Source organism: Desmodus rotundus, chromosome 1, assembly GCF_022682495.2.
Source record: "Desmodus rotundus isolate HL8 chromosome 1, HLdesRot8A.1, whole genome shotgun sequence".
In the NCBI taxonomy this organism is placed as follows: domain Eukaryota; kingdom Metazoa; phylum Chordata; class Mammalia; order Chiroptera; family Phyllostomidae; genus Desmodus; species Desmodus rotundus.
Window position 1 is genome coordinate 18119357 of NC_071387.1, and position 13232 is coordinate 18132588.

Sequence of the window (13232 nt, forward strand, 5' to 3'; positions counted from 1 at the left end):
GTGGACCCATGTCTGTGCGATAATGCAGGGCTTCTCAGAACATGCACACTTATCACCTGGGGACCCTGATGAACTGCGAGCTCTGAGTGAGCAGGTCTTGGTGGCGTGTGAGACTCTGCTTTCTAACAGGCTCTCAGACATGCCTGTGCTCTGTACCTTGGGTAGGGTGACTGGGGTGAAGGGACACTGTGCTTCTTACCTTCTTTATTTTCAAAAGATTTTTTTCAGTTTTAGAGAGAAGGTAAGAGAGAGAGAAAGAGAGAGAGAGAAACATCAATGTGAGGTTGCCTCTCATTCACCCCTTACTGGGGATCTGGCTTGTAACTCAAGCATGTACCCTGAATGGGTGTGACACCATTTACCCTCTGGTTCTCAGGCTGGCACTCAATCCACTGAGCCACAGCAGCCAGGGCTCCTTCTTACCTTCTTCAGTGCATAAATGCCTTGGATTCTTTTGCTTCACCTGGGTGGTGGGACCTCTCAGTTGTACTCCTGGACTCCCATAACCTTAAGATATTCTAGCCCACAAGTGGTTGTTAAAATGGGTGTTTCCATGGAGACACGAGGGCTGGCACCTCCCATTCCACTGTCTTGTCATGACAACCCAGGTCGGTGATTATTTCATGGAAAGACACACAAGGAGAAAGACACTGCATTCCACTCTCAAATTTGATTTTCTAGGATATCGAATAACCCAGGAATCGAATGAAAGTTATGGCGAAATCAGCCTTCAATGCGAGCGATGCCACTGCTTCTTGGTGCACTTTGCTCAGGGATGGAGGGCCAAGCTCACAGTCTAGGCCCCATGGGTATTTTCCACCATGACCTTTAAATGCTAAGTTTTTCTTTTTTAATTTTTAGTTCCGTGTCACCCTACCATCACCTCTGTGTCCATCAACACATTCTTAGGATGGAAAATAAATTGAGTTGGTTAAAGAAAGAGAAACAAAGCTGTTGTAAAGCGCACCACAGAATAAATCCCAAACACAGGCCAACATGAATGGAATTTCTCACTAGGTCATACATGCTCAGTTCCTTCTGAGAGTTCCCTCTGCCCGTGCACCAGAAATACAGTGAGGAAGCTCTGGTCTTGGCATCCAGCTGGATGGGAGAAATGGGTCCTGCAGTAGTTTCTGGATTGTGCTGGAACAAATCACCAGGAACTTAGGATCCAAAACACCGAGTTTATTGTCCTGCAGTTCTGGGGGTCAGACATCTGACACGCGATTTCCTGGACCAAAACCAACGAGCCCCGTGTCTGTCAGCATACTCAGATCATCTTCTGTGTCCTTTCTTAGCGTGTAACATTCTCTCCTTGGTAGTTTTCTTGTGTATTCTTGGTTCTTAATTGCTATGTATTTTCCCCAGTTTGTTTGTTTCACAGTGTAAAGTTTGTATGTTGAGCATTAGCCAGCTGGACTCAGTTTAGAGGAGCCCAATTTAGTTGGCAACTTCCAAATGATCATATTCTGAAGGCAGGTGAACATTTGCCTTCTTCTCCCCATCAGGCCTGAGCAGGGTGTTGCCCTTGGTCACGTCAGTGTGATAGAGCTCCGTCACTGCCTGTTTGGCCTGGTGCTTGTTGGCCTTGACACCCACAATGGACACAAGTGTGCCATTGTCTTCCGTCTTCGTCATGGCTCCCTTGGTGGACAGGGGGATACGATGATGGCAGTGTGGTGAAGCCTGTGTCACCTGGGGGCGGAGACTTAGGCTGCCTCCTGAGCCACACTGTCTTTGGCCCTCAGAAGGTGGTTGACGTGCAGACTTTGTTTTTTTGTGTGTGTTTGGGCAACTTTCAGCACTGCTTTCTTTGCCTTCACACCCTTTGCTTTGTATTTAGGAGTGGCAGGGCCTACCTTGTACGCTCTGGGCACCATCCTGGGGAAAAGACTGTCTTTTTGGTTTTTTAACCATGAATTGTTATCATGAGTTTTTGCTGGTATAGAGAAATGCTACTGATTCTGGAAAGTATATGTCCAGCACCCTTGATGAATTTTTATAATTGTAATGAAATCAGTTCCAATACTTTGTGGATTCTGTTGGTTTTATAGGTATATAGTCATATTATTGCAAACAGTGTTTAAGTACCTCTTCCAATACTTATGCCCTCTCTCTCTCTTTTTTTTTTTTCTTCTCCTTGTAACTTTAGCCAGAACCTCCAGGGATACTTAAATATTGCAACCATGTTTTCTACACCAGTTGGTATAGAACTGTGGACCATAGGCCAAATCTAGCCCACTGCCTATTTTTGTATTGCCTGTGAGCCAAGGCATTTGGTATAAGTGCAATATCAGGAACACTATTTTCATCTCCAATAAAGCAAGTTTCCAAAAAAGATACCATTCCTCTTCCTAATAGATCTGTATTTCTAAAATATTATACTCAATATTCAATTTTGAATTTCATTAGAAAATGTGGACATGTATTTTCTCTATTATTTTGTTAGTACCTATGTGATATCTTTGATTTTGCCTCTTGTGCTGAAAGACATAAAATATTCCCCAACCATCTCTTTAGAGATAGTGTTTGCTGGCCCCTTCCCTGGTCCGTGGCCATTCCCCTGACCGCTCTTTGCTCTGGTGATTTGCGCTGCACCGTCCCCCAAATACACATGATTTTCAAATTGAGCCCCTCGGAGTGCCTTCCATAAAATGGCATTAAATTTTCTAACTGTGGGATTAAGGAGAAGTTTTTAAATTGTCTGTTTATAGCTCCCCTGGAATGACTTCAAGCTGAATAGAGGAAACTTAGATAAATGTCAAATAAACTTCCAGTGTAAATGTGAAACCAGGACACCCTGAGGTTATCTGGTATTTCAAGAGCAACAAGGGAGACTCCAGAACTCCAGATCTCCCTTCCCAGCTTCGGGGATTCTGCCAGCTGAGTCTCTGGTCCCAGGACACACTTGAGTTGACACTGTCTCCTCCTGGAGCAGACCCATCAAGTTTCCTGAACTTTTCTGAAACATTGTTCTGCTGCTCAGAAACCCTCTATGATGGCTCTGATTGGCTCCTAGAAGAATAAACGGTTGCTGGCTGACCCCTTGGTAAAGAAAGACAGAGGATGGGTGTGCAGCCAGCTGAGGAGAGCCCGGCCCCGGGAGAAGACCTGGTCAGCAGCACCGAGAGCAACGGCCCAGCTGCCCGGCTCCCCACAGCCGCCTTCGGATTTCCACGGGTCTGTTACACCTGAGTCGTTATGTACAGTTTCCCTCAGACACCCGTGAGCACTGCCATTTTTGGACTCTCTGTATGAAATACTCAGCCCCCAGAGATATCTGCGTGTCTCGCCCCATCACGACATTCTGTTTCCTGTGTATCACCTTGAAACCAGAAAAGCTGGAGTTTGTGCTGCCTTTACTACCAGAACCAATAAGTAGAGACAACGATTGAATCTTCATGGGCGCCTTATTCAGATGCTGGCAACCTGAGAAGACAGCAGGTTATGTACTCTCAAAATCTGTCTTAACATCTCATCTCAGGCCGACCTTTTTATAAGGAGAAGAAAGGGCAGGTAAGGGGTTTGGAGAAAAGGTGAATCAGGTAAGAAAATCAGGTAAGAAAATCGGGTAAGAAAATTGCAGTCTGGCTGCAATTTTCATAGTGCTTCTTTATCTTTTAGTTGTTGTTCGACAACTCGGATACCATCTCTGACCTTGCAGCCCCGCTGGGGCAGGGCGGCTGAATTGCTTGTGCACCTCCTAGAGTCACATAGGTCATGCAGTCCAGTTCCTGGAATAACAGCTTTCCACCTGCATTAATCACTTAAGCCTATCAACTAAGGTAAAACCTTTAACTCTTGAGTTCCCCTATCAACCTCACACAGAGGACTCCTCTGAAGCCCAAACATTAAGCGGTGCTCTTTCCCCACCTTCTTTGACTGGCCTCTCACGTTTATTTGTTTACAACCTGGACCCACTTCCCAGAAGGTAAGTGCAATGAAGCCAAGAAGTTGATTTTGTTCCCTCAACAGCCAACACCTGAAACAGTGCTTAGCCCCATCGACAGAGGCTCTCCACGTGCGTTGGCTTCATCAGTGGGCTTCCCTGACCTGCACAGGAAAGCCTTGTGACTTGTGTGACCAGTGACATGGGAGTGGGAGGTCCCCATGTTGTGGGCACCAGGATTTTTAAAAGCTCCACAGGTGTTTCAAAAGTGCAGCCAAAGTTGAAACACATCCATGTAAAGATGGGATGAGCTGGTTTCACCACTTATCTGTAATGTAGAGTCTCCAGAACTGGAGTGCGGAGAGGGAGTGCCTGGAGCTTCCCCAAACAGTACTCTGTACTTGGTGGCGGGGGACAGGGGACTGCAGGTTGACCCGGATGTTAAGAGGAGTTCCAGAGAATGGCTTAGGCTAAATGCAAGTCAAGTTTTCCTACTCTATTTCCTATTTAAGCTTCAAGTAATTAAGCTCCCATTTGTCCTATTAATACTTTAACAATATCAACCTTCTTTAACTTCCTCTTTGTGTAATAACATTGCCCCACCTGTTTTGTTTTTATTTCTATTTAATTCTTTGCCTTTCATTAAGTCACCATAAAGACACGCAGTGGCACTTGTTAATCTGTGCCGACAGACCGTTTGGAAAGAAGAGGAACTATCTGGCTCCCCTTCCATCGTGCTTTCTCTGCCCCTTCTGCAGACCGATCTGACTGCATGTTCCCCCTTCTTGTTAAATTAGAGGTTCAGCCGTCGTGAATTCTAGTGTTATCGCCGTTCTCAACCAAAATCGGTTTCTCTCTTTACTGCACTCGCCTCGTATAACTTGGAGAATCTGAGATACAAGGAACCACATTAAAAAGATACATTTCACATTTACACACACAGAACTACAGTACAGTGAGCTTCCGGAGTGGAGGAAAAATCCTATTTGTGTGTGTGTGTGACTCCAGTGTACCACATGGGTAGGAAGTCATATCGAACACCAGAACATAATACATGTTAAAATTTGTAGAATAAAAGCACAGAGCACACACTGTTATCGGGAAGGACATGCACCAACAGAACAAAACACAAACTGAGTGATAGGGTTCTGTACCCAGACGATTCTTACACATTCCCTGCATTAGAAACATTGCCTCCATCTTCAGGATACTCCAACCTCCTCAGGCCACCCTCCAGAGGTATTTCACATTAGTTTTAAGCTTAAGGTTCTAGCAATGTCCTTAGTTCTTGAAGGCATAACTTATGAGTATATCTATCTCTGAAGTATCTGGAGAATGTGTTAAGGAAATACCTATGTAGTCTGTAAGGCTGCTTCTATTTAAGAAATCACTGCTAGGCCTCCCAGGAAATATGGTGTTGGCATATGATTACCTGTGCCCCCTCCTGAAGCTCCACTCAAATGAATGGAAACGTTTGGGGGATAAAAAGAGGGAGGTGTCCGCAGAATCCATCAAGACAAAAAGAATGAAAGAGGAAGTAATAGCAGAAGAGCATGGGCACACACTGGGGAGTTGGCCAGCGGCTCCGCAAGGGCTGAGTCAGCGAATCAGAGAAAGCTGGACGTGCAGCCCCTGGAGGGGAAAGAAAGGCAAGAAGATCTCAGATCCCCAGGGGGGCACTCAGGAGAGGTGCCAAGCCAGGAGGGAGGGAGGCAAAGGGAATCTCTGCAAAGATGAGTCAGAAAGGCACGTCAGCGCCCCTCTGCAGCAAGCCCAAGCGGTCCAGCCTGGCACCAGGGCGGGAGGGGGAGAGGCAGCGAGAAGTGGTGAGATTCTGGATATATGTTGAAAAGAGAGCCAACATGCTTTCATGATGGATGGAGTATGTAGCATGAGAAGAGGGGAAAGAATGACATCTTCAGTTTCTGACCCAAGCAAGAGGAAAAGTGGAGTTGACATTATTTGAAAAGAACACTGTAGGAGTTACAGGCTTAGAAGTGGAGATTAGGAGCTCAGCCACAGACAGGTTCAGGCTGAAAGGCCTGTGAGACCTCTGAGCAACTGTGCTGAGCCATCACCTCTGCCATCCTGGTCAAGAATTGGACATGCTCTCTTCTCCAGACAGGGGCATCATCTCTATGCTCCCAGGCTGTTTTCCAAGCAAACATCTGTGAAGACAGAGTCCAGGACATAACGTGTCACAAGCCGGGCAAGAATGGTATGGAAGATGGCCTCCCACCAGACAATACCCACCCCATCATTTCCCTATTGTCTTGGCTTCTAGAAATCTTTCCTATGAACTTGCCCTTCAGTCAGCCACTATGACTATCATTGCCAACAGGAGCTAAGACCAGATCTACTCAGTTTGTATTCTAAGAAGCAGAGTTAGATCAACCCACAATATTGACCTTGGCTATGACCCCCAGAGCTCCAGCTGAACAAATCCTACAAATCATAAGTATTTACCTTGGAAAGCCAAGTGGATTTCTCCTAAGTTTCTGTACTAACTCAAAGCTTTAATCTGGGTGGAACAGGACACATTAGCAACGGCACAGACCTACCTTGACCTGCAAGGGGGAAGTCAAGGGTGATTCTTTCATCCATAACCACCCAAGACCAAGGTGGTGTTTCCTTAAGCACTTCTAGATCTCTTATGACCACCTCTTAAGGTGCAAGCCACTGTGTTTTAGGAGAAAGGTAAGCCATAAGCACTACAGCCCCAAAGGAGAACAACATCTTTGAAAAAAGCTTATAATTCTGGGGGCCTCCAAAGTGGGGTCGACATCAGTCAGAAAGCGCAGGTTGCCAGTGGCTCCGACACAGCCTCCCAGCTGCTGGTAAGCCTTCAAGTACCCAGTTCTGTCCACCTGGAGGGTCTGCCTGAGGACAGTCGGTCCACTTAGTCCCCAGCACCAGCTGGGCCACAGCCCTGTGCCTCACAGAGCGGGTCAGTCTTCTGGCGGAAGACGGCTGAGTCAACAGTTGGTTAAACTTTTTGCAGCAGTTTGGGAGAAACATACTCTGGGTTTTCCTTCTGCAGGAAGGCTCCAGGACGGCTCTGCAGGACAGAGAGGTCGTTAATGTCCGTCTTCCCGCACACCCAGGTGCTGCTGTATTGCTCTTCCTTCACCTCCACAAACTCTCATGTCCCATTTCAGTAGAACTTGACCTTTTATCCAATCATCCCTACTTATACCAAGACCTTTCATTCAGAAGGAACAGGTGAGAGGCAAGGGCGTTTTTATGAAACTTAAGAATTAGGGGGAAATCCCCTCTTTCAGTGTCATCAGCATAAGCTGGTCACCTGAAGTATCAGCTTCGAGGCAGCCCCAACAGCCTCGGAGGGGGTCCAGGGGGTGGCAGAGTCAATCCGCTAGGGGGCAGGGGGCAAGCACCCTTGTGAGGTGGTCACCCTCCCCATGAAACGAAAGGGTTAACTTTTGGCAGGAGTCACAAGTGTGGCCTGAACCTGTAGTTCTACATCAAAAACATTCAGTTCAATCAGCAGCTTGATTCCGGTTGGTCTCAGAACCAGCCTGTGCCCCGGGCATCTAACTGAATGGCCCAGAGAGTCCGATCGACAAGCACGGTTTGTTTCAACAGCTTGAGTGCCATCTTTGATCTGTCAGTCTACGCTTTTCCAAGTGTAAGAACAAGCAGTTAGGCCATTGGCAACAGCCCTTGAGTCTGAGCACTGCCCACTGAGTGGGGCACCCACGTCTGCTTCCAGCAGGGCTGACTCCGAGGCTGTTACAACCAGCCCAATAGACACTGCCAGGCCTCTTCTTCCCCAGACCCTTGTTGTGCCAGGCCCAGGAAGGCCCAGTGGAGGGTATCACTGGGCCAGTGGCTTTGCTCCAGATTTTTTGGGAGGTGGGATAGGGATGTGGGTGGGAGGGGGAAAGTTTTCGTGGAGGAATTACAGCTACTTTTCCCACTAAAGCCAAAATGCCCCTGGGGCCAGGACAGCAGTGTTCTTGAATATATCATGTTAGTCTTGAAGTCCAAAATGGGAGTTTGAAAACAGTCACAGCCCTTCATGGGTCAAGCACTCCATTTCAAGAGGAGCTCAGCAAGCTAAGAGATGCTTTCCAGAAGGAGTCTACCTGGGAGTCACGTCAGAGGGGCCACAGGTCCAAAACCCTGCAGGCACCTCCAGGTAGTGTTTCTCCCTTCTCCAGAAGCTCCAAGTGGCAAAAATCAGCCAGAGACTTCTCCTGTCTCCAGTGCCCAAGGTGCTGAGGCTTCTATTGGGGGGCAGGGAGTGGGGCAAAGACATGTTTTCCTTGACTGCCAGAGAGATCGACTGTCCTGAGTCCATCCATGCAGACCTAAGAGACTCCATCTGGCATCTGGCCCCCTGAGTATTTTCAGGTTCATTGGCCACACCAGTCGGCAGAAGTGTGTGGACACTGTAGTCAGGGCGATGGAGACTGAGGCTTTGGATGTGGCCACCAACAAGGCATCTATGTAGTGAAAACTTTGGACATCAGAGGGGGAGGCTGTCATGCTGATCCCTAACCCACTTACCGGTGGCAGATGGCAGTGGTATTTGTCTCACTGACTTTTCTCTGTATGTAGCTCTTCCCTGATCGGGCTAGTCCTTTCTGGGATGGGAAAATGCAAGCATATTCCTGCTATACTGTCAGGTGTAGACACAACAAAAACAGTGTATGGAGCCAGCCCAAAGGACGTCATCTACAAGATCGCATTCGTTTCTCTCTCTCACTACAATCTTGAACCCCACCCAGGCACCCTTTTCTGCACAAGACCAAGTAGGATGGTGACTTGGGTGCCTATATCCGACAGACCCCTTTGTCCTGCCCCTGCCTAAGGTTCCCTAGCGTACTTGGCTTTTTCCTTAAAGTGGTTGGTGTGCAGGCAGAGGGGAAGAGAGAGGTCCGGGCATGAGAAGGGGGCGAGCAGTTCTGTACCTAAGCAAGGCTTGCTTACTTGATTTCCAGCAGCCCAGCAGCCACTGCAGAGCTGAGGTGCCCCTGGGGGCAGGACAGCTGTGTTCCTGAATAGTGCTTGTTGTCTTGGAGTCCAGGTGGACCCGCCCCAAAACGGGAATATGAAAAACAGAAAATCCAGATATACAACCAAGTGCACATGGAAATTTCACATAAAGTGAGGCAGCATAGCCAGGCAGTGCGGAACAGACAGACTTTTAATAGGTAGGGTAAGCATAAGTAATTAGGCCCGTGGATAAAAAGTAATGCTAGAATAAACTGCAAACAGCTCAGAGAGCTACAGGTAAAGGAAAAAATAGAACTGGAGGGAAATCTGAGTGACTTCCTTTGCTTTCAGGCAGTGAGGGAAACTTTCCTAATTATAATTCAAATACACCCATAAAAAGTGTTGATAAAGTTGACTACATACAAGCCAGAAAATTTTTGCATGGCAAAACATACCGTATGAAAAAAATCAGGGGGTAGGTAACCAACTGAGAAAAAATCTTAGTAACGTACCACAGTTTCAGTGTCACTAATATTATAAAGAGCTTTGAAAATTTGAGAAGAAAATCAGTGACATGATAGGAAAGGAAAGATAAAACATCACAGGAGAATATATGCAAATGGCCCTTAAATATGAAGAGATGCTCTACCTCACGCAGCGGAGAGATGCCAATTGAAGTGCTACTGAGATTCAAGTTGTTCTTGCCCATCACACTGGCAACAATTCCAAGTCTCACAACCTGCTCTGCTGGTGATGCTGCAGGTGAACAGCCTCAAGAGCTGCTGGTGGTCTTCGGGGGCCTTTCCCCTGCACCACCTATTACAAACATCAGTGAACAAGTGAATGTTCTTTTTACTTAAAGTTGAAACACTTTATAAGGCTCTGGGAACTGGTAGAAAGGATTTGAGCGTTTTCTTTTCCCATCTCCTTTAAGTCACTGGAGGGAACAGGTCTGTTAAGCCTTTTCAGTTGTTTTTCCTGAATTTTAATTTCCTAATGTTTTAATCACTTCCCTCTCACTAAAACCATTGCCTGATTTATGATGTTTTCCATCGTGACATGCCTCATTCCATTAAGAAAGTCACACACACAGACACTTTACCAGCTCTTAATTGTGGTAACAAACTACAATGATCTTAAGAAATAGAGGGTTGCAGAGGAAGCCCACCAGGAGCAGCGACTGCAATGGATTGACCATGCAAACGTCACCATCTGCGAGTCAGGTGCCTAACATAATGCTGTGCCTTTCAATTTCTACGTGTTTGAGTCACTTACAGATGAATTACATCATGATGACAAAAACAGCCCAAAACCCATTAAAACATGGGGGTTCTTAAAGCCCTAAGCCAGGCTATTTATCAATGAAAATATTTTTCAAGCGGCTGCAAGGATCACTTTATAATTGCAGAATGAAAAGCATACAATAGCGACACCTGGTGGTCACCATCTTAACCAGACGGCTAAATTAAGCACCAGCTATAGAGGGACCACCTGAGATCGCGTCTCCTTCCTGGGTGCGGCAATATGCACCGCACCACCTGTGACACATTCATCAAGTCTTCGCCCTAAACTCCAGTTTACAGGTATTCAGGGTCACAGGAGCACAGGGACATACTTGGATTTTCTGTCTTCTTTAGATACCTCTGCGGTAACTATTTATTCTATGATTCTACAACTTAATCATAGTCTTCCAGTCTGGTGTTTACACGTGGGGACTGACTTACAAGTGACATTAGAAAGGGTCATGACTCCAGCATCGGACCACCTTTTGGCATAACATGTAGCAAAAACTTGTTTTTGTTTTTAAAAAGTAGCAGTATAGCTTGTAATTTAAATCAACCACAGTATGCAAATGCGTTTCCCACAATGGACCACAGCCAACCTGGGCCAACTCTGTTATTTTACAAAACAAGAAATTATTTAGCATCATTGATTTGGAATGCCTGTCTGTTCTGAGATTTCCCCAAACTGCCCCTCTTGGTGAGAAAAAGATGAGTCATCAGTGGTTTTTCTCAAAGAGAAACAGCCGTCTTTTCCCTCCTGTTTATCACGTAGACATGCACTGGTGGGAACAGTCTAGGGTGGGCAATGCAGATTATAAAATAATTGCTCTGAGAGGACTCTCATTATACCGTAGTGTTATGCAGTAATTAGTATGTCTCTGCCCTTTATTTACTGAACGGCAGAATCCTTAAAGGTTTGGGTCAAATATGACCAAGTAAGAAAGATACAGAACTCTTGCACAGAAATACTGAACTTGAGCAACTTTGCTGTTGATACTCAGGTCATGTTTCTTAATTTAAAAAACCTTTTATACCAGTTGGCCTATTAAAGTGTGAATAGAGAAGGCGTTCTTTTCAAATATTTGATTAGAAAATAAGCACTTGTATGTAATGGAATTCATGGTGTATAACACAACGCATTGTGAGATGCTAAACTCTATGCCATTCTAACTACGTACGCAACATCTCAACCAATTGAAATGCAGAGAAATTTTTATATAGCCTTGAAGGGGGGGCGGGGCTTAAATGTTAATAAATGTGTATTTTCTATTTAGGTACATACTCCCCCCAAGTAAAGTGGGTTCTCGTGGGACATTGTTCAAGTTGAAAACAGACAAGGCTTGGGTGACACCCCTGGTTGATCGGGTGGAGCTGCATGGTCCAGGATCTCAAAAGCATGTGAGGGACAAGTGTGGCTGCAGGCCAGGGAAGATGAGATCAAACGTTGTGCAAGGGGATGAGAACCAGAACTGAATCTCTCCCTCTTCTGTCTGTAATGAGCGGCCTCGCTAACAGGGGATCATTTTACCAAACACACCTGTGTATGCCAGGGGTTACTTTAAGTCATAAACATAGTCTTCGTTCTGAAACGACAAGGTCCACTTTAATTTATTAATCAACATTTTGATGTTCATTGCGAAGATAGCTCTTCTCCCTTCTCCTAGGGTTAAGGCCACTGCAGAGTTCAGGGAAGTGTTTTTTCTTTTCCCTCCACTCCTTTGCTCTTACATTCCTAAGGGCAGCTTCTGGGCCATCCGAGATTGGAGAGCAGTCAGAATGGACGCCTTCTTTCCACATAGTATCTCATCTTCATGTGGCCCATCTTGCCTTCTTCCCCATGACCTTCCCCAGTCGGCAGAGAGGCCAGCCCCTCCTTGTTCCTGTGGGACCTTGACTCATCACTGCCCTCTGCATCCTAGTTCTTCAGCCAATTCCTTTCCACGGGTCCTTTTCCTTGTGTTCCCCTTGCAATTCTAGCTTCTTTCCCTCCATCTAATATCCTTCCTACAACACTTGGTGGCCAGGGACACCGTGTTGTACAGCTGCACCAGGCACTGTTGAGTCACAGTGTATGTGAATGGTGCCCCCTGGAGTTAAACCGTGAGATTAATAGAACGAGTTAACAATGCTGAAGAGGGAGGGGGGGGGAAGCATTTCTTCCGCTCACTAGGTGGCGCTCGGGCACTTTTCAACTATGTGGCGTGGCAATGGCTCAGAGATTGACTGCGGCAATTCAGCAAACTCACTGCTATTTCCTTAGCTAAGCAAACCTTCATTATAAAGGTCCTGGGATTATACAGTGAGATTCTAAAAGAAGCTTTGAGTTTGCATATCCACAACTTAAAACATCTCCTGTTGGAAGGAATATAATTTCTACTTAAAGAGCTCAGTCAGCTGTTCATGCATTCATTTAAGAAGCATTTATTGAGCCCCCTACTATATATCAGACACTGTGCTCCATGCTGAGGATTCAGGTGGGGATAAAAAGAAAGGAAAAAAAAAAACCCACCACGACCTGTACACTCATGGACCTTTTGGGCATTGATTAAAAATTCATACAAATACCATTAAATTATAACAGTGGAAAGAACTGCAGATGAGAGGTACATAACGCTATGAGAACATCTAACAGACCAAGACAGGAAGTTCAAGGAAGGCTTACTTGAGAGAGGGATGGTTGAGTTAACATCTGAAGGAAGAGTAGGTGTTGATTGGATAAGATGGAAATGGAATGTCATAAGCAGAAACAAAAGCATGTTCTGGGACCTGTGGGATGGTTGAGTAGGTGAATGATGAAGACCAGTGTGGCTGGATCAGTGTGAGCGAGGGGGCGTGTCAAGGGAGATGAGGCTGGAGAGGCAGGGAGGGCCAGGCCTGGTAAGCCTTGAGGCTATAATACCAATCTCAATCTTTATTCCAAGAATGACTGGAAGTCATTGAAGGGTTTTAAGCTAAGAAATGACATGATCATATCTGTGCTTTAGAAGAATCACTTTGGCTGCAGTGTGGCTAATGTAGGGAAGGGGCCTTAGAGATGTGGGAAGTAAATCGGGAGATGATTGCAGGAGAGCAGAGGAGAGAAGCTGGTGGCTTGCACTGAG

At 46.1% G+C, this 13232-nt stretch overlaps 1 protein-coding gene across 5 annotated transcripts in view; it reads left to right on the top strand.

Moving 5' to 3' along the window:
- The first annotated feature begins 2826 nt into the window (after window positions 1-2826).
- Window positions 2827-13232, top strand: part of SLC46A2 (solute carrier family 46 member 2) — a 35294-nt gene continuing 24888 nt past the window's right edge. For 4 of the 5 annotated variants that reach the window (XM_071221219.1, XM_071221222.1, XM_071221220.1 and 1 more), the window contains exons 1-2: window positions 2827-3516; window positions 3625-3931. The gene's annotated coding sequence lies outside the window, so the exon portion shown is untranslated. The remainder of the gene's footprint in view (window positions 3517-3624; window positions 3932-13232) is intronic. The other variant, XM_071221221.1, reaches the window with a different exon arrangement.